Below are 21,879 nucleotides of genomic sequence, written 5' to 3' on the forward strand. Positions count from 1 at the left end.
ATCTCATCTAGCCTAACATTGAGCTCATGCAGCGCAGAGAAGAAAGAATAATCACGCTTTCCCGGATGATGCACCCGCCATGTGTCAACCAACCCCCATCGGAGTTGCCAATCCCTCCCGGCTTTAGAGATCTTATGAATAGGTGCATCAGGGAGAGGTGGATGCGATCTATCCAAGGAGACATCAGGAACGGAGTTAAAGTCCCCACCCATAATCACTGATCCAGTCAAATATGTCACAAATTTCCCAGATAATTGTGTGAATAAGGCCGGTTGTTCCGTGTTGGGCACATATATATTGCCCAATACCACATCCTTACCATTGAGCCGACCCGCACCATCACATATCTCCCCTCTAGATCTGCTAGCTGTTGCGGAGGTTGGAAACGCACCCCCGCTCTAACCCATATTAAAAATGTAGAAAATCTGACCCCACTGTCTACTCTGCAGGGCGAGACCCTCATGGCACGTGATGTGCGTCTCCTGGAGGAAGCCGATCTGAATCCCCCTGCACACTAAGTAAGCATTTACCTTGTGACGGCGCACCATGGTATGCATGGCCCTGCCATTCCACAATATACATTTCAAGTCAAGCAATGAACCCATAAGAAAGCTGTGTACAGTTCCCTAATTGACTTCTTATCTTGCCACGCTGCGGCCCCAGCAACATCCCATTACAAATAAGAAAAGAACCCCAACTCCCCCTCCCAGAACAGGCACTAAAACACTAGTCTCCATCCAAACTAACGAAACATTCAGTGTCCTCTAACCAGTCAAGCACTCATTCTCATAAAGGGAGTGCAAACCACTCCTCCCCCAGCTCTGAGAGTGGCTCTGCCCCACAAAGAAGCTTTTCATTTTATTTTTCCATTTTTTACACTGCAAAAAGCAGTGGGTTGACGCTCCTGCACCATAGCGGAGGAGCCACCACTGATCAGTGCTAGTGTTCGTCCGAGTTGAAAAAGCAGCGAGGTGACGCTCCTGCACCATAGCGGAGGAGCCACCACTGATCAGTGCTAGTGTTCGTCCGAGTTAAAAACAGCCTTATTTGTCCCTTTGTTTAAGAAAAACAAATTCTGACTCTGCTAATGCCTCAAATTTTTTCTTGTTGCCTTTTGAGGATTAATATTCTAGAGAATCATTTCAACTACCTCCTGTCAGTATTCTGGACCAAACTCCCAGAGAAAACTCAGATCTTAGATCTTGTTCAGTCTTGATTCTAACTACTCAACAGCACAGAGATTGCTCTGTTGTCTGTGGTTGGTGATTTAGAATGGCTGGCAGACAGGGAAAAGCCAGCAGCGCTTGAGCTGCTGAACCTGAAGCTTCTGATACAGTATTTCATCTGATTCTACCATCCAGACTGCAGAAGAAAGGCATCGAAGGGAAGGTGTAAGCCCTATTTGGAGGTTAGGTCTCAGGCTGTCTATTTATTTCCTCAGTTTAAGTCTCTGAATCAAGGTGTGCCTCGGTCAGACTTAAACCTGAAGCTTTTAGATATCTATATTAATCATTTTGGTAATATCTTTTGCTCTCAACTTTATGATTTATGCAGGTGACAGCCAGGTAATTATTGCCATGGATCAGTCAGGAATGCCCCCCTTTGAACCTTTTCATGAGTGTATGTCTGCTGCATCATCTTAGCCACAATTTAATTAATTTAATTCATCAAAGTTAAACTCTGCCAAAACATAAGTTTTCTGGATAAATCACTGATGCATTTATTATTAAATTGTATTCAATATGTTTAATTCACTTTGGATTTGTATTGTTTAGCATTTCAGATCTTGCCACTCCATAAATACTTTCCTCATTACCTCTAAGTTAATCCTATCTGCTTTGTGTCATAGCTCCTAGGGGCCGAGCTCAGGTTTATTTACTGAACTTAGTGGTTCACCTTGACAAGGATCAGGATTATTACTTGAGGTGGGTACTTACCACCTTTAACTAAGAACCCATCATTTGTGTACAGTCCCCATTATCTGAGGAAGAATTTTACCAACTATATTCGAGCAAGCTTTGTTTGGATGGTGAGTAGAAAAGTCTCCTTGGAACAGAGAGGCAGACACTCATGCTCAGTGGCAAGTCATTTTTGGTAAAGGCAGACAAACTTTGGAATGAACTTCCCCTTATCCGCCGCAAGATCATTCTGCTACTGTACTTTCGGAAAGCCTTGAAAACCTGATTTGTTTAGGAGCAAATTTCTCTCTTTTTACACCTGTACTTGTACTCACCACCTCTGGTAGTGCCAGGACACCTGAATAGGTATTTGTAGGCTTTATAAATGGTATAACATAACATGCCCAAGCACAAAAGAGAGGTTAGTAATATTCATTTGTCTGTTGGGCCTCAGACCATACGAACACTCACAACTAAAAGACAACACTTTGTTAGATGAGACAGCTGTGGCAGACATTATGCTACATGTATGCTAATCCTTTGAATTAGTTATTCAGCCAACCACAAGTCACACTGATACGAATAATAGGAAAATTAACTTCTAAATAGGCAGTCATCTGGACAATCCCACCAGTATTCTCATGCTTGATTTGTGGACTCTAGATTGAAGAGTTTCTCACTCATTAACTGACACAAAACTGATCTTCCCATTACAATGATGTCTAAGTCTGGCTTCCTCCCTTTCAACCGGCTCCTATTTATGGGAGCACCCCAGTAACCTTGCAAAATACATGATCCTAGGTCACTTTTTGACTCTGAGTTCTTATTCAATGTAATGGTCAATTGTATCAATATCCAGTTCTACAGCCTCTGTATAAGCCTTTCAATTCTGCAAACTGATCACAAGCTGAAGTAAACAAGATACCTTATCATGGTACTTCTGTATTGTTGCTACATCATCTATGGAAGGCTTAACCAAGATACTTATCTCTAGCCTACAAGGGTTAGAAAGACAGGTAGCAACAGGGTACCTAAACCATTGCAAATCTAATGACATAAACCCACTCTGTAGGCTCTCCATTGACTCCTCAGAAAAGACAGCTTCAAGTTCCTACGCACAGTCCAAAAGGCCAGGAGGACAATGGCCCAAGGTTGCAACCTTTGATGATCACCTGCCCATCTCATCTATCAAAGATCAATGAGAGGATGCAAAAACAGAAGATGCACCATGGGAGAACAGGGCTCTAAACTACAGAATGCCTTTATCCCCCACCTGAGATTTAAACCCAGCTGCTTTTGAATCAGGAAACTTTTAAAGACTAAACTATTCAAACGTGGTTTGTACTGAACTTTCTACCATTCAAGGTTTGCAAACAAATATCAACTGATCTGTCCTACTCTTATTCATTCAGCCTCCAACTCTTGTGTTCCTCATATCTTCGCATAACTGTATGTTGACAGATTTTCTAGTCCTTTGAAGTAACCGAGAGGTGACCCATAGTCGTTTGTAAACTCAAATAAATAAATAATATGACAAATAGGCAGGTGCTTTTAAAAAAACATCTTTTTATTGTTCAATAATATGTTGCAGACAGCACAAACAGTCTATCTTAACTATAAACCATGGCACTTAGCTCAGCAGAATGGGTTACAAACCAAATCTATCACTCGTGGAGATTGCAGCATCCAATGTACCAAAATAGTAACAATCTTAGTATCAAGTCTAATCACAGTTGTTGATTTGCCTGGCAAACCAAAGATCCCAGATCTGTTTGCGCACCACACCCCCACTTATAAACCATCTTTTCCACTCTTGCATTCCATGCCTCTGGACATGACAGGGGAGCAAATTGCCAATTACTGGTGACTTTCCTTTTTGCCACCATGACTCCCATTCCAGGCAAGGTTCTCAGTGTCCGTGAACCTGCCCAGCCCTCCATAATCCCCTGCAGTGCCACTCTGGGATCAGCAGAAGCGGGGGTATGAATGATAATTACTAGTAAATTGTGAATTATTTCCAGTATCTCGCAATGCCACGGCATCTGCTTTAGCCAGGTTCTGGCCCACAAAGGGGTATGTGTTGTGGGTTTTCCAAGACATTTGATATTACGCCAGCACTCCTCGTCAGCATAGTCTGGTGATTTGCAGGTTGGAGAGTGGAGGATGCCTAAATACAGTAGATCTAAAGTCCCATATTTCTCAAGGGTAAACAGCTCTGTCATATGGAGTCCTGTCCCTCCCTGAATAGCCAGTCCCCAATGGGTATTAAGTATGTTGCCCAGAAGTAGAGCCAAAGGTCGCAAAGACCCAGCCACTCGAATAGATAACCTGTGCACTATGAGTGTAGGACACGCTTGGAACTTTAACTACCCAAAGGAACCTGTTAACCAATATTTTCACTTCATCAAAAGGTAGGTGGAATAATAAAGGGGTAATTCTAGAGGACACAAAGAAAATGAGGGAGAACAACCATTTTATAAGGTGCCTTTCTGCCCATAAAGATTAGGGGTAGTGAAGTAAATTTTAATAACAAGGGACCCACTGCTTATTTAGGGATACTGGGGCAGGGCAAACTATCAATAGAAACAACAACCCCGTGAATATTTAAATTCAAATTTCGTTAATACATCTCAAAATATAGATATATTTGTACGAGTCAGATGACTTTTGTCTTCATTTATATTCTATATTTTTCTTTCCAAAAATATATTTTCATATTTACCATCTCTCGTATTCAGAATATTAACACCAGGGTTGGTGCCCCACCCCTTTTTAGTTCCTTGTACTAGCACTCTGCTGCTTTTAAGGAGATGCCTGGCTCCTCGGGTCTGCCATACTGTAATGGGCGTGTCCTACTTTTATTCATTGTATGATTTCCTTTACTCCCTCTTTGTTTCAGTTGTCTTTCCTTCATCAGTATGCCTTGGGCACATGGGGGCCTGTGACTAAGGGAAGGGGTTGCTGGACCCAGTGTGATTTTGTTTTTTCCACCTGTTCTTGATCATGCTGCAATACATCGCAGCTTGGCCATGCCACTGGATACGCCCATCTTCACGACGGGCTACTTAAACAATGGCAAAGCATGTCCATGAAGCTTTGCAACACGAAGGTTTGGGTGCCCCACCCCTTTTTAGTTCCTTGTACCAGCACTCTGTGCTGCTTTTCAGGAGGTGGCTGACTTCCCTTACTCTCTATTTGTTTCAGTTGGCTTTTACTTTACCAGTATCCTTTTGTCACAAGGGAGCCTGTGACCAAGGGAAGGGGTTGCTGGACCCCGGTTTGTTTTCCTCACCTGAACTTGATTGCGCTGTGATACATCATAGCTGGGCCATGTCCCTAGAAATGGCCATCTTTACGACGGGCTACTTAAAGAATGCCAAAGCAGGTCCGCACAGCGGATGCGCCACTGGTGCGCCAAAGGCAAGGCAAGCCCGTCTGCACCTGTCTGTGGTCACCCCCCCTTGCTCATGTTCCCTCCCAGCTACCGTAATGGAAAGTTCATACCAGAGACAAACTACATGCACTTCAAGTAGGTAAAAAAATTGAACTGTGCGACTTTTACCCCTGATTTAGAGTTGAATGTAAATACCAGTATGTGCATACAGTGTTGCCGTACATGCTTAAACACCAAAGCTTGTTGTTCACCTAACCAACTTAGTCCACATGGCTCGATAGAAGCCACACTTGCATGTCCTGATATACAGTGGGTTTGAATAAAAGCCAGATCCCTGGTCAAACACGCTTTTGAATTTAATGATTTCTTAGATAGCCATCATATTGATGTAGTGTTTGTCACTGAAACCTGGACAGACTCCTTATCGGGCCCTGATATGAATACAGCCACTCCCCCGGGTTATATGATTCATAGACTAGATAGGTTGCACAAGAGGGGAGGCAGACTTGCCATAATTCTGAAAAATAAGTTTGCCACCTTATGCTCACTAGTAACTTTGCCAGGACGTAAAGCATTTGTTTTTAACATCGAACTCTCAAAAAATCAATCCTTTAATGAGTATCTGGTATACCGCCCACCTGGAACTAGATCTACATTTTTCCAAGATATTAGCTCTATATTAGAATCTTGTGCCCTTAAAAATGATTTCACTATCCTAGGAGATTTTGTTTATCATCTAGATAATCATACTGACAAGGATACTGAGGAAGTATTAGATATTATGTCCTTTTTTGGCCTGTTGCAGATTGTGGAGGGACAAACTCTTTGAGCAAGTCATGCTCTTGATGGAGTCTATGCTAATAATCGGAATTTAAAATTAATCGAGGCTCTCAACCTGACCTGATCTGACCATTAAGCTATACTTTTTGCCATCTCTATCTTTCTTAAGAGCATCACTAACTGTCACTAGAAGCACAAAACTACCCTGCCATGGCATAAATTCCAAGACTCTTACCTAAGATCTTCTGATGGTTGCATATCTGCAATTAATTCTCTAGTGCCTATCTAAAATATTAGCACCTTCGGCCCCATAGTTTAATGAAAACCTCCAAACCTGTAAACAACTTTGAAGAAGGCAAGAAAGGGTGTGGATGAAAGAATACAGCTTATCTGAAAAAGCAAAATATAAACAATGTTTAGCAAAATACAAAATAATTATTACTATGGCTAAATACTGTAAAATAAAAAAAATGTCTGCACCAGTTGTCAAGTCAGTTGAACACAATCAGGCCTTCTGTAATACTTTAGCTATTCTTTTTCTAAAGAAGGTTCAGGACATCTACGACGGATTCGCTGCTCATCGCCAAAATAGTGGCCAGTTGTTGAACATTGAGGATTAAATTAACAAGACTTCTACTGCTTTAAAAAAATGTGTTTGTCTGACAGTGTAACGAGTAAGTCAGCTGATTCTCACTACAAATTCAGGATCTCCAGTAGGCCCATGCTCACCATCTATCATCCAGTCTATTCTAGATATCATTGCAGAACAGATAACGAAAATTTGTAACAATAAGTTCTCTACAGATGTATTTCTGACGCTTTGGAAAAAGGCCTCAGTTTTACCACTCATAAAAAAATCAAACCTTGATCCCCAAGATGTTATCAACTATCGCCTCATATCAAGGCCTCTCATTCCTGCCAAATTGTGCAAAAAGGATATGAGTATACAACTGACAGCCTTTGAGTCAAACAATCTTTTGGCTGTGACTCAGTTTGGTTTCTGCACTGGTCACAGTAAAGAAACAGCTCTCATTGTGGCCACTGAGAAAATCATGTCCATATTCAATAAGTGCTACAGAGCGGCCCTTATCCTGTTGGACCTATCTGCAGCCTTCGACATGGTCGATCATTCTTGTTTGATCTACCGGTTGAGGATGCTGAGGATTAAGGACACCTCTTTGGCCTTGCTTCATTCCTTTCTGGCTGACAGGACACAATCAGCGACTCTTAGAGATTTCATATCTGAACTGCGCAATGAGGACTGCCACCATACTTGGTACCCAATGAATGAAGCACACGACTACACATATCTGGGGCTCAAAGATAATATCCTGCAGGCCGCAAAGAGGGCCCAACAGACCAAAATGTATCAGTATACAGAACAGAGCACACCCTCTCAGATGGAATTGCCCCAAGACTCCCTGCTGCAGGCAGAGAGGCCATGAAAGGATCCCACTGGAACTCAGATCTTCGCAGCCATCTAGGACTCACGCACGGCAGTGCAAGCTAAAATAGAGGCAGTCTCCCTCGATGTGGGCCTATTAGAGTGGACCTTCGGACAGTGGCGGAGCACTCTATAGCTACGGAGCAAACCGTCACTGAATTGCAGGCTGAAAAATCGAAATCAAGTGGGAACGACCCCCCGATTACACTCACACTCTGCAAACTGTATGGCAGCTGCATCTCCACACAACATGATCATTAGAAGACCTTGTGGTTAGAGTGTTTAGCTGGTTGTAGAGATCAGTTGGAAATAAGAGTTTAACGGGGGTGAATTGCTGCAGCCTCATGCTCATACTTGCACTTTAAAAAAAGTTTTTTGCACATCGGAAAGGGATTTCCTTTCTCTCTCTTTTTTAAATTGAATATTTTAAATTGAATTGAATATTTTTAAAACTGTATCGCTATTCGCTGCTCAAGAATTTGGGGTGTGCTGTAAACCTTACCTGTTTACTCTCGCGTCACCATACCGCGCTGGCTCTCTTGCTTCCAGCGCCATTTTGAAGGTTAGCGTTCTAGCCTTTTCGCGCCTTTGTCTATTTTAGGCTGGAGACGCAAGTGCGCAGCGCGCTGGCGCAGCGGGCGCGCCAGAGGCAAGCCCGTCTGCGCCCGTCCGCGACCGGATTGCGACTAGCGCTAGCCACGCTGCTCAATCTGCACCAAACGGGGGAATCTCCTGGACGAGAGAGGAACTTTGGGCCCTCTCGGTGGGCAATTGTCCAATGCGCCACAATCTGAATGTTGAGACTGGAAAAAAGGGGAAAGATAAAGGGGGGGAAAGGAGTTGCAAGTACTACAACTTTGTTATTATGCCTTTATTGAAGCCTTCTGAGTCAGCTGTACCCACTCAACAGCCGGAACAGAGAGTTGGGGACAGTATTAAGGCGGGTTATATTAACTGTAGGTCCTTTCCCAAACATGCTGACGATATATGGTTAAGTATGAAATGTGAAGCTTGGGACATAGTCTTTCTGACGGAAACTTGGCTGAGAGAAAGTTCTCAGCCGGATATTGCGCTGGCAGTTCCTTTTGGCTACAGACTAGTGGCTGCGAATCGAGCTATGGATCGAGTGGGAGGCGGGATAGCGATCATAGTACGGGATAAGTGGGACGTCTCCTTCAAGAAGTTGGAGGAGTTTGGTCCCATCGAGGCCTTATCCTTTAATATCTCCTGCCCTTCCTACCCCATAATGGCAGGCCTACTTATATATAGGCCACCCTCATCCCCTGTTAGGTACTTAACAGATATGTATGAGTGGATTAGTAGCTCAGTTTTGAATTTCCCTTCATTCACGGTTTTAGGGGATTTTAATCTCCATGTGGATGATAGTGAAAATGTGGAAGCCAGTAAACTTATTGATACGCTCCAGGGGCTGAATCTCTTACAGAAGGTGCAGAGTGCCACCCATAGAGGAGGTCATACGTTGGACCTGGTTTTTACAAATGGCCAGACCTTGGTAATGAGCTTTCCTCAACAAGTTACTTGGTCTGACCATTATTTTGTTCCTTTTACTCTTAAAAGAAACTATAAACCCAAGACAGGCCCCCACTCTATGATAGAGACTAGAGATTGGCGGAAGGTTTCTCTAACTACCTTCACTAATAACTGGGGAATGTTTCCTTCCCATCTTACGGGAGACGTTAATCAGGATGCTCTAGCTTTTAAGATGCAAGTAATTCAAACTCTAGATAGTATTGCTCCGGGGGTGTTGAGGAATACTGTTCTAAATCGTCCTTCCGCCCCATGGTTTACGGATGATCTTAAAGCTAGAAAGAGTGCCTGTAAGAAGCTGGAAAGAGTCTGGTGACTGAACTATTCCCTGGAAGCCAAACTCATCTATAAAAACGCCCTTAGGATTTTTCATCGCATTAAGCAGTCAGCCATGAGAAACCATTTCGCTAATCAGATTTGAGCGGCTAACAATTCAAAAAAAGAAATCTTCAAGATTGTAGAAGGTTTCACTAATCCTCTGGCCTCCCTAAGTCCCATACCTGTGTCTCAAATTTTGTGTGAGAATCTGGCAACCTTTTTTTATGAGAAAATTGCAGAAATATATTCTTCGTTTCCTCCTTGCAAAGAACCAGATCCGTCCATGAGCAATGGGTATGGAAATCAGTCCTGGACTAATTTTGCTGTCTTTGAAGACACTCAATCCCTGGTTGACCTTGAACTTGTAAAATCGGGTTCCCCGGCAGACCCTTTGCCTGCCAGGTTCTACAAGATTCTTGCTCAGGGGCTAAATCCGGTCCTGAATATTATCTGGAACCAGTCGCTGAAAACTGGAAACTATCCAGCTGAGTGGAGGAAAGCCTTGGTTAGACCCGTCTTAAAAAAGAAGGAGTTGATCCCTTGGTATTAAAAAACTATCGCCCTATCTCCCTACTCTCAGCTCCAGCTAAAGTTTTGGAGAAGGAAGTTTAGAGGCAACTTTCGAGGTTCCTGGATTCCAACAACCTGTTGCATGACTCCCAGTCTGGTTTTAGAGCTACTTTTAGCACTGAGACCGCGCTCCTGGAGGCTACGGAGATTCTGAGAGAAACTGTGGACAAAGGACACTGTGCAATGCTTGTGTTGTTAGATCTTTCTGCGGCATTTGATACTGTGTCCCATAAAATCCTACTGCACAGATTAGAGAACGTTGGTCTATCAGGAGCAGTTCTGTCGTGGTTTCAGACTTTTTTGGAGGGACGCTCGCAACAGGTGGTGTTGGGTCCTCATTCCTCACAAATAAAATTGCTGTCATGCGGAGTTCCTCAGGGCTCTGCATTGAGCCCAACACTTTTTAAAGTTTACCTGGCTCCCCTGGCCCCTATAATTGAGAAACACGGCCTACGTGTTGTCAACTATGCTGACGACTCCCAGCTCCTTTTCTCGTTTGATGAAAAGGATGGAGGAAGGATGTTGAGTGTTAAGAGCTGTATGTTGGATATAGTATCTTGGATGTCGGACAACTGTCTAAAGTTGAACACAGAAAAGACGGAGGTTTTATTTTTTAATAACAAATCACCATTGTCCTCAGAATGTTGGTGGCCTACCACCTTAAATCCTGCACCGGCTCCAGTCAGGGTGGCTCGGAACCTAGGCGTTAAGATGGATACAGAGCTTTCTGGAAAGGATCACATTACGCAGCTTTCCGCAGTTTGTTTTTGGAAGCTTAGAATGCTGCGCCGTTTTCTTCACTTCCTGCCTGTAGACTGTCGTCAAACGGTGGTGCATGCCACCATCACTTCACGCCTGGATTACGCAAACAGTCTATTCATTGGACTTCCAGACTATCTGACAGCCAGGCTTCAGCTAATCCAAAACGCAGCAGCTAGATTAATCAGAAATATCCCTGTCCGCCATAGAATCTCCCCTCATCTGGCCAGTTTACACTGGCTACCTATAAAGAAAAGAGTGCTTTTTAAGGCTATGGTACTAATCCATCGTGCCTTGCATAATATCGGCCCTCTATATCTTAGAGCTAGAATTCAAAGGTACTCGCAAAATAGACTTTTAAGATCTAATAATCTGAATCTTCTTAAGGTACCTAAATTTAGAAAGGTCAGAATGGGCGGTAGGTCATTTTCTGTCCGGGCACCCACTATTTGGAATTCTATGCCGAAGGATCTTAGAGCGCTCGAGAAAGAAAATGTCTTCAGAAAGGCCTTGAAAACCTGGCTTTTTCTTTTGCATTGATTCGTCTCCTCACTGGTCACAGCTCTTTTCCGTTCAGGTCCACATGATTAGTAACAGCGCCGGGACACTTTCGTTGGAGGTAGCTGCGCGCTATATAAGCTCCCATAACATAACATAACATAACAACATGGTCTTAATTCCCTCTTACACACTCACCTATCCTCGGCTGGGGTGATCCCAGACATCTGGCATCGCTTTCTAAGTGATCTCACAATCCCTAGCCTCACCGATGGCCAATGTAAGGGACTTATGTGCAGATTAAACTGGAAGATCTGCAGGAAGCGCTGGCCGATATGGCCCTCTGTAAATTCTCAGACCCTGATGGTTTACCTGTAGAATATTTCCAAACATATGCAGACATGTTACTTCCTCGACTCCTGGAAACCCTGAAGGAGTCCAGGAAGGAAGGAAGGACTCTTACAACCATCAACAAGAGAGGCTCAGATAGTTATGCTTCACAAACCGGGTGGGGACCCAAGCATGCCAGGTTCATTCTGACTGTTTTCAATGCTGGGCGTAGGCACAAAAAAAACTGTCGGAAGCACTCGCAATGAGTAGGGTTATCACACATCTAGTCCACACAGATCAGTGTGGTTTCAGGCCAGGCTGCAGCACGCTCATAAATTTAGGGAGATTATCCTGCACACCATGGCTAATATGGATATCAGGGTTGCTCTGCTAGCTTTAGACATTTAAAAGACCTTCAATACCCCATGATGGCACTACCTCTGGGAAGTGTTGACGAGAATGGTCCTCAGCAAGGAATATATCTTGTGGGTGCGCCTTCTATACAATTTACCGACTGCTAGGGTACACAATGGTGGGGTAGTTTCTGAAATTCTCCTAATCGAACGGGGCACAAGACAAGGATGCCTGTTGTCCCTGCTCTTGTTTGCCCTGGCAATAGAGCCCTTAGCAACTAGACTACGAAGGGACATGAATCATTGGGGCATCAGTTGGGTGGCCAGGTACACGTTGTATCCCTATTTGAAGATGATGCCTTGCTATATCTAAACCACCCAGAGGAGGCAATGCCCATTCTTCTGGAAATCCTAGCGGGTTTTGGCACAGTGTCTAGACTGAAAGTCAATAAATGGAAATCAGTCCTATTCCCCCTTGCCACGTTAATAAATGCAAAGGTGGCTGACTGCCCCCCAGCAGAGCTCCATAGAGGTGTGTCCATTTCCGACATCTGGGGATCCAAGTAGCACATTCGGAAGATGTGCAATATGCATTGAACATGGGGCCAGTGATTACGGGCTTGCGATTATCCATTAACTTCTGGAATCACCCCCCACTTTCCATCATGGGTCTTCTAGCCCTGGCACAGAAGGTGCTCCTACTATGCTGCCTGTATACTCTGCAGAATTCCTTCTGCATCATCCCCAGATACTCTTTTTGAGACCCTTAATAGCCTCTTGCTATCACTGGTTTGGGCTGGAAAGCGCAGTAGGGTAAAACTGGGGATTATGAAAGTAGATACTGAGCATGAGGCCGGTTGGGCCTCCCAGACCTTTGTCTTTATTACTGCGTCTCCCTTCTCCAAAATGCCATGCTCTGGTGTACGGAGGACCATGTGAAGCAGGACCTCCTGCCAGAGTGGGGACGGGAGAATTGTTTACCAAGATATCTCATGTTGGTATCTCAGACACAACTGGAATACCCGTTTGTGGTACCTAAGGTTGCAGGAGTATGGGAACGGGCGGTAACACTGGTGCTGCTTAGGGCCATATGCATGAGCACTACCGTTGCAATGGCTGCATCATTTTTGCCATATACAAACTGTAATGGATTTTATGAGATGGTTTGAAGGGATATGCCTTACTGTCGGTGACCTATATTGTAATGGGTCTTTCCTCTCATTTGCTGAAGCGCAGGAAGGATTTGGGATCCCAGGAGGATATTTTCTACACTATGCAAAACTGTCACGCACTACGCGAGAGATATAGACTTCATTTCCTGAGGAACCAATGGAGTCCGACACCTTGCTGGTGATTTTAGACCCAGGTACCCACAGGGGATTGATCTCCCTTTTATACCAAACACTTAAGGCCGACCACAGTGTCGATGTCTCTCACGTTCGGGATAGATGGTTGACTGACCTACCGATACCCTTCACAGACAGTGAATGGAAGCGAGCGTTTGCACAGGTCCGGGAAGTGGCCAGCAATGCTCGCTTCAAACGTATACAATTTCATTATTTGTACCACACATCCATGACTCCTCACAGATTAGCGTGCATCAATGCGGTGCACTCAGAATGTCCCTGCTGTGGTGCCGAGCCATCCACATTCACTCACATGATGTAGGATTGCTCTCGGCTTCGGTATTATTGGTCAGGAGTTCTGGAGATTCTTCAAGAGGCAACAGGCCTTTGGATTGAGGAAGCAATTAAGCATTGCTTTGAGGGGTGTTACTGACCCCAAAGGCAAGGACCAGAATACAGCATATATTTGCAAACTTGGGACTGGTGCTCGCTAGGGCCACATAGCAATACACTGGACACAGCCCATGCCCCCTGGACTGACCAGATGAATAGCTGATATGTGTGAATAGGGGTGGCTGAAGAGCGATGTCTGCATATCATCTGTAAGAACAAAAAAACCAAAAGGGATCTAGAAACATGGGGATTATTGTTGAATAAATAACGGACCCCTGGGCAGGCAACTGTGGGATCCAATACCCACTCACAGACTGGGACCCCTGGCACACAGCCGGGGAGTGGTGGAGGTTCCTCTAATAGCCCAGATAATAGCAATCAACATAGAAATCTTTAGGCTTCTCAGGCGATGAGGGAACCAGCCTGGTCACTGCAGGGGGAAGAGAATTGAGATCTGATTCTGAAGGAGTGTAGGCTACCACTTTTGGCCTGGGATAATAATAATAATAATAATAATATCCACATTTGTCAAGCGCGAACAATCACCCGTAAGGGTCTCTAGGCGCTGGGGGTCGTCGGGAAGATTAAGCAAGCTATTGCCCAGAGTCACATGGTGCTGGGCTAATGCCACTTCACTATACATTATGGGGGATACACAGGTGCTAGGGCCTGGTACCTTGTTACCCAGTACACCAAAGGTTCATTTGAGGAGGAGGAGGGTTGGATATAACTGTAAAATCATGTTGGCCCTTGATGTCAGTAGATATGGAGGAGTTCTGCCCACTTTTTGCTTCTTCCTTTTAATAGTTATGTGTTTATTTATAACTGTATTGACGTTATTCACAATTCTAAAAACTAAGGATGTGCAGCTTTTTTCATATTTTACCTCTAATATATGTTTTGGTATAAAATTATCACATGTTAAAAAAAAAAATACAAAGAAAAACAATTATGTCCTGTATATATGAGATATATGCATGTACTGTCTATTGCTGCTATGTTTTGTTTTTCCAGAAATAAAAACAAGTATAAAAGTTAAGCCCATGCAGCCCTTGTTAGAGCCATAAACCTAGAGCTATTATTCATTTCTCTAAGTACATGCCAGAGAAATGATCAGTGAAAAGCATCAAATGCTTTTTCAAAATCCAGAAGGTGCAACGCAGCTGGGACCTGCAGTTTATCAATGTTGGCCAAGGCTACCTAGTGTCTACATAAGCTGTGTCTCATTTCCCTGACTGGCATAAACCCATTTTGGTCCTCACAAACCAAGTCCCTGACCACTGTAGCCAAAGTGGCGGCCAATACTGTGGCCAACAGCTTAACCTCGATATTAAGAAGGGAAATTGGCCGATAGGAGGCACAGTCCTCTGGTGTTTATTTGATTTATGAATCACTGATTTTGGGTCAGGCAGATGCCTTTTTTAACCCAAAATGAATCTAAACAATGCTTGACAGACTCCTGGGGACAGCAACAATGAGCTGGTTAAAATGTGCCTGTCACAGTATAATTAATAAATAGTGAACCAAAAAAGAATTTAAAGACAAATATGTTAAAATATTTCATGTCAATGGTTGGCAAATGATTGACAAAAAACATACAGCTCCTTAGGAGTAGCAATGCAGAAAGCTAACAAAGTTCTGGTTTTGGTGAACTAGAACACTAGAGTACAAGTGCTGGTGAAATGTTTGGTGGCATTGTCTACACAAAGCCAAGGGGCCAGATCACAGAAATGTTTAACTGGGACTAACTATTATTTGTGGGTGGGAGTACATTAAGGCAGTGGTTGGTACAAACACCTTAGATCACCATATTAAAATGTAGGTTTCTGGAGGTGATACTGTGTATTTGTTCTGTGCTGGTGGTGATGTGGTATATAACCTATGTGGTCTTTGTGCTATGTTATTGCATTGTAGAGCTGTGATGTACTGTGTTTATTGTGATGCAGTCTGTTCTGTTTTGTTTTACTGTGCTCTTTGTATTTGTTCTGTTATGTTGATATGTGTTATGTGCTTGTGTTATGCGCTTTTGTTTACTTTAGAGACATCAAAATATTATGCTATATTTTCAGTCAAAAGCAGCACATTTCTTTAAATTTCTAGAGACAAACAACCATTTACCATTACCTAATGGGGTAAAATGTCATCCTTCCAACTCTTCGGCTATTTAAGGACCAACATCACAAAACTGTGGCAGAGACCTTTCTTAAATTTCCACTGCCGGTGCTTGCTTTAATTGATACTAGCCCCTATGTTTACATTTTTTAAATAAATGTCTGATTACATTTACCTTTGATACAAATTTCTAATGAAGTATCCTGAATATACAACTGACACCAAAATGTAAGATTTGCACAAAAAAATAGCCTGCACATCTTTTAGGTGATAATTTGAGGAAAACTCACAGTACAAATATAGACATTGCCTGATCTTATGTTAAGTAAATATAGCAGAATAAACGTATAAATAACAAATACCAACAGGGTGAAACAAGACCATTAGTAAAACAGTCTAAGATAATTAGACTACTTTCATGCATCGTTTTTCTCACCCTTCTGAAACAGATCTCACCCTCCTGAAACAGATATTTATATTCATGCAATCCTTTAGAAAATATGTTTCAATAGTGGATCATGTTTTTTAGCAGGAGTCTGTGAGATATTTCTGCTCTCATATTGATTTTTTGTATTATAAGTAGAAGAGAAAGAAGTGTGGACAAGGAAACAACGTTTTCCACAAGCCAGGGACTAAACTTGTGTGTTTCGTATTATACATATATAAAGTATTTGAGTGTTATTTGGGTTTACATTACCCTGAATAGGGAGAGATTTAGAGGTTTTGCTAAGATATTTTCTTGTGGTTTGGTTAAGGTATTGAAAAGCATATTATTTTGGATCATTTTTTTTATTGCTGTAGCATCCAAATTTAATATCATACTGACACAATTGTGATTATATGAAGAGGGCTTTTACATTTCAGCACAGTACACCTTTGTCATATTCCTAGTGACCCAAAGACACGTCAAAGACATCCAATAATGTACTTTTCAAAATAATGTTTTACTCTTTCATTTCACCTTTTTTTTCTTTATGACATTGTAGGCGTGGCTACAGACAGCTTTAACTGACTTCCAGTGACTCATGTCATCAACACAAAAAGAAATGTACAGGAAGGAGCTTTGGGTCAGCTCCCCTCAGAGAGTACCTGCTTAGAGTTTGTTCCCAGCCATGAACAGATTAGTTTTCTCATCAATAGTTTTACAGCAAATGTTGCAGTGATATAATCAATGATGTCATAGAAGAAATAATGAGTGATGCAATATGTGGGGTAATTAGCAGTCCATGGAGAAGACACGAGTTATAGTTACCTTAGGGTACGGGAAATAGTTTCTTGAGATAACTCTACCCATTGCTGCTGAATGTCTATGGTTTGTGTGCATATATTGTGAACCTAACTATAAGGTCACGGTAACCTTTGTTTTTCTTAGTGAATTTATAAGGTTTTTTAAATTCTATTTCCTAACTATAACATCACTGTAATCTTTGTTTTTTCCAGTTAATTTTTATGTTTTTTAATGGAAAGTAATATTTAATTACCATATGTTAATTCAGCTACGACCGTACATGCCCTTTGTCTGTGTGTAGCAGGGGTTGGCCACAGGCAGTGAACCCCACAACACACGTGGCCTTCTGCCCCATGCAGCGGAGGGTTGGCCACTGTGGTCAACCACCCCAAAGGCAGCTAACCCAGGAGGGGGCATGCAGCTTTCCTCCCCAGGCGGATTTTGACCCCGCGACCCCATATTCCATTGCTCACTAAATTTCTTAGGGGGTTATGTAGCTCCCCTCCCCAGGCTGTATTTGCCCCAGGGACCCATCCCCAGGGCCTATTCAATTATTAATTAGGGAGGCGCACTGCGAGACCCCACCCCAGGCTGATTTTGGCTCCAAGGACCCCAAATCCTGGGACCCAGCCACTTTAAGAATGGGCAGAGGGGCAAACAACCCTCCTCCCGAACCAGAATTGGCCCCAGGAACTCCATCCCCCGGGCCTGGCCATTAAAGGATGGGTACCCTGCAGGCCACCCAAGGCACCCACTCCATCATTGTTCTGGAGCGAGCAGGTAACCCCAGTGCCCTCGTGGACACCAGGCTGCTCCCCACCTCCAGCAGGAGCCTTCATTGCTCCTGCCCACAGGGACCAGCAAAAAATGTTGCTCCCTGCGGGCAGAAGCATTATTTTCATCTGTTTTCCTGTCTGCTGCATTGCAGGAAGGGAAACAGATGAAAAGTCTGTTCTCAGTGGGCAGAGCGGACTTAGTGTTTGCTCTCGCTTGGTGGGAGATTTAAAATTGCTCCACCAAACAAGAGCAAACACAGGGTCCCCTGCTCCCACCAGTGCGAACACGGATCCGCTATGTCCCGGAGGTAGGCACCCTGTGACATAGCAGGAGCCCGGCCCTGGGGGATGGAGTTCCCAGGCCCATCATTGGTTTCTGGAGGGGGGGGTCACACTCTGTGTGGAGAACCTCCTCCCTTTGATTTGCACAACCAGGCCCTGGGGAATGGAAGCCCAGTGCCGAAATTGGCCCGGGATGAGGGAGTCACGCGTGCCCCCTCCCACAAATTAATGAATACATTCCTCCTGGGACCTGGCCCACCCATGAGGCAAAAAAAAGCAACACTAATTGGTGTAAAAAGTTAAATTATTTAGTTGTATTTTTACTTCTTCTAAGATTGATTTGCATATAGACATAAAAGATATCAGCCACTTGGCGTATAGTTCATAGCCTTGGAATGATGGTTTTTGACTGAAATGAAAAAGAATGTTGCTTGCACTAATACAAGTGATTCTGTTATATATCATCATGTTTTAGTTTTACTTTACATTGTTATACTTAAAAATGCTGTATCATGATGGGCAATTCTGACACGTATACTTGCTATGTACATGGTTTGTAAATGCTTTTAAAGGTGGTTGTGCACCCTTTTGGGTTTTTGGGCCGTGATGAAGAACGCGAGGTCGAAACGCATTGCAGAATAACATTTCTTATTTACACACATCCCTGAGTGCGAGTTTCTGTGTTTCTAAGGATATGACATAGCTTTATTTTGATGCATGCATATATGTATGTATGTTTGTAAGTATATATGAATTTATATATGGGTATACATGTATGTATATATTTGTATTAAATGTGTATATGTATATAAGTGTGTGTATATGTATGTGTGTGTTTTTATATCTGTAGCTTGGTCTGCCACTGAGGAGTGAGAGATACAGGACGTCACTGATTGACACCATGCAATGTAGTCTGTGACATCACAGGCATCAGCAGCAGCTGATTTCACTAACTCCTAGTCAATGTACAGCTTGACCTGCCTTATGAAGTTAGTACCTCACATAGCAGAGCCTGTGCCCCCAATAAAAACCTAATAATCTGGCTGCTTAAAATTCTGTGATTCATTCACTTCCTCCTGATGTTGTATGTAATGTCTTAATTATATATTGTCTCATTGACTACTCGAACATAAACTCTTTGGGCCTCTCTTGTTCGTTCTTCCACTTTCCTGTATTTCTCTTTGTGCCTCTATTGCTCCATTTCCATGCTCTTTGCCCCTATTTACAATTTCTACTAACACTTTTGCCACTTTTGCTCTTTTTCCACTCTCGTTCTTTGTGCCTTTGCTTCTCTTTTTCCACTGTCCACTCTCTCTCTTTGTCTCTTTTTGCCTCCTTTGTTCCCTTTTCTGGTTTCCTTCACACCCTCTGCTCCTGTGCTTTCCCGCCTCCCCCGCTCCATACCTTCATCTTCTCCTTGAATGCCTTTCCTCACCTCCTGAGCCCAGCCCCCCCCCACCCAGGACTTACTTAATGTCGGCTGTGCAGCTGGGGTGCCGAATGTGCACCAAAGACAAGTACGCCTGTGCCTGTCTGTACCTAAACCACACCCAGAGCCACAGAACCTGGTTCTAGCAAACACCAACACACATGCCTCCAGCCTGCAAGCACTATACACCAGACTCTGCCACAGCAGCTTCTTCCAAACCACAGCCCGCTTCACGGAAGAACCCTTTTCATGCTATCACTGCCATTTCACGTGCACTGTTATGCACCACCCATGCTTCACTCACACCACACCCTGTCTGGCATGCATGCTTCTCAACACCAGAACCCTTAGCAAACCCTCCACCCCAATCTCGTACACCATCAAGTCGCACCCCGCGGTTCAACCAAACACCAACACTACACAGCCTCCAGCCTGCATGCACTATACACTGAACTCTGCCACAGCAGCTGCTTCCACACCTTATCCTGCTTCATGGAAGAGCCCCTCTCATGCTCTCATTGACATTTTACTTCCACTGTCATGCACCACCCACACTCCACTCACACCACAATTCGTCTGGCATGCATGCTCATTCAACACCAGATACCTAAGCAAACCTGTCACCCAGATCTAGGACACCATCAAGTCGCACACCGCAGTCATAGTCTTACTGGCAGAGACCTGGCTAAACCCGACATTGGCACCCATCATCACCACATCCATTCCACCAGGTTACAAGATTTCCCTCAATGACCGACCGAACAAAACATGAGGCGGGCTTGCTATCATACACAAAGATTCTGTCACTTACACCGACAAGGACACAAACTTTATGGAATGCATGCATTTCTGACTTCCGACTAGGAACCACACCTCCCTCACAGGCATCCTATCCTACCGACCTCCTAGACCTTGAGCCACCTTCAGCAATCTCCTCATAGACTTCATTGCCTCCATCTACATCGGCTCGAACAACTTCATCCTACTTGCCGACCTCAGCTTCCACCTCAAACAACAGAAAGACCCTAACTCCTCAGCCCTACTCGAACCTCAAGATCCTTGGGCTCACCCAGATAGTCCATAGCCCCACTCACAAAGGAGGTCGCACCCTCGACCCCATCTTCACAGCCAGCAACAAGATCTAGTTCAGCCACCTCACTCTGCTCACTTTGATAGACCACTTCATCATCCACTTCTTCATCAATGCACCCCAACCCCCCTCTGCCAAGACAACCTGCAACGTCAGACATACCTGGAACAAGGTAAAGGACAAAAACTGGACCAACACCCTCACTGCCCACCAACCTTCCCTCACTGGCGACCTGCATGACGACATCAAAGTATTCAACAATTGGCTCACTACCAGTGCAGACACCCTAGCACCCCTCCCTGAAAAATTCAAACAATCAATAACCAACTCCTGAACTAGCTGGTACACTGAAGAACTCAGAAACTCCAAGCGGCCATGCAAACACATGGAGAGAAAATGAAGAACCAGCAGAGACACCACCGATAAAATAGTTACAAGTCAGCACTTAGGAAATACCCACACCCGAATTAATAAGGCTAGAGAAACAGCCCTAGCTCTTAGACTGGAAAACAGCTCCAACAACTGTAAAGAGCTATTTAACATCAGCAAATAATTCTCAACCCCCACCCCCACCATGACAACCTCTCCAATTTGTTCTACAACAAAATCCTCAACATCACCAGCAACTTCAACCCCAACACCGTGACAAGACCCAAGAACTCAGCAAACAGCTGCTCCCCACTGCCGAATTACTACCAGATCACTAACTGGAAAACTCTCACTCCAGAAGATCACTGCCGAATTCAAGAGAACAATCCACTCCGGGGCACCCATCGACCCCTGCCCCCACCATATCTTCAACCTAGGAGGACCTCTGATCAGCTCACACGTCTCCTCCATTATCAACACCTCCCTCCAAATTGGAACCTTCCCAGGTACAGAAATCACAGCTCTCCAAAAAAAAAACACTGTAGATACAAAAGAGCTCAGCAACTACAGACCCATGTCACTCATGCCCTTACCATCACAAGTCTTCTAAAAAGCCATAAAGAAACAACTCTCCAACCATCTTGAACACCACCACCTACTAGACATCTTGCAGTTTGGCTTCTGCAGCAACCACACCATGGAAACCGCTTTCATCCGCTGCTACTGATGAAATCTGGACCATCATGGACAAGAGGTAAACTGCAGCACTCATGCTCTCAACCTCTCAGCAGCCTTCGACACAGTCTTCCACAGCACCCTCATCACAAGACCACAAAACTACAGGTTCAATTGCCCCACCCTGAACTGGCTGGCCTCCTTCGTTTCTCTCCGACAGGACCCAGTGAATCAGGCTCGAGCCTTACACCTCCGAACTCAAGAAACTCATCTGCAGAGTCACTCAA

Source organism: Triturus cristatus, chromosome 1_2 (assembly GCF_964204655.1).
Source record: "Triturus cristatus chromosome 1_2, aTriCri1.1, whole genome shotgun sequence".
NCBI lineage: Eukaryota > Metazoa > Chordata > Amphibia > Caudata > Salamandridae > Triturus > Triturus cristatus.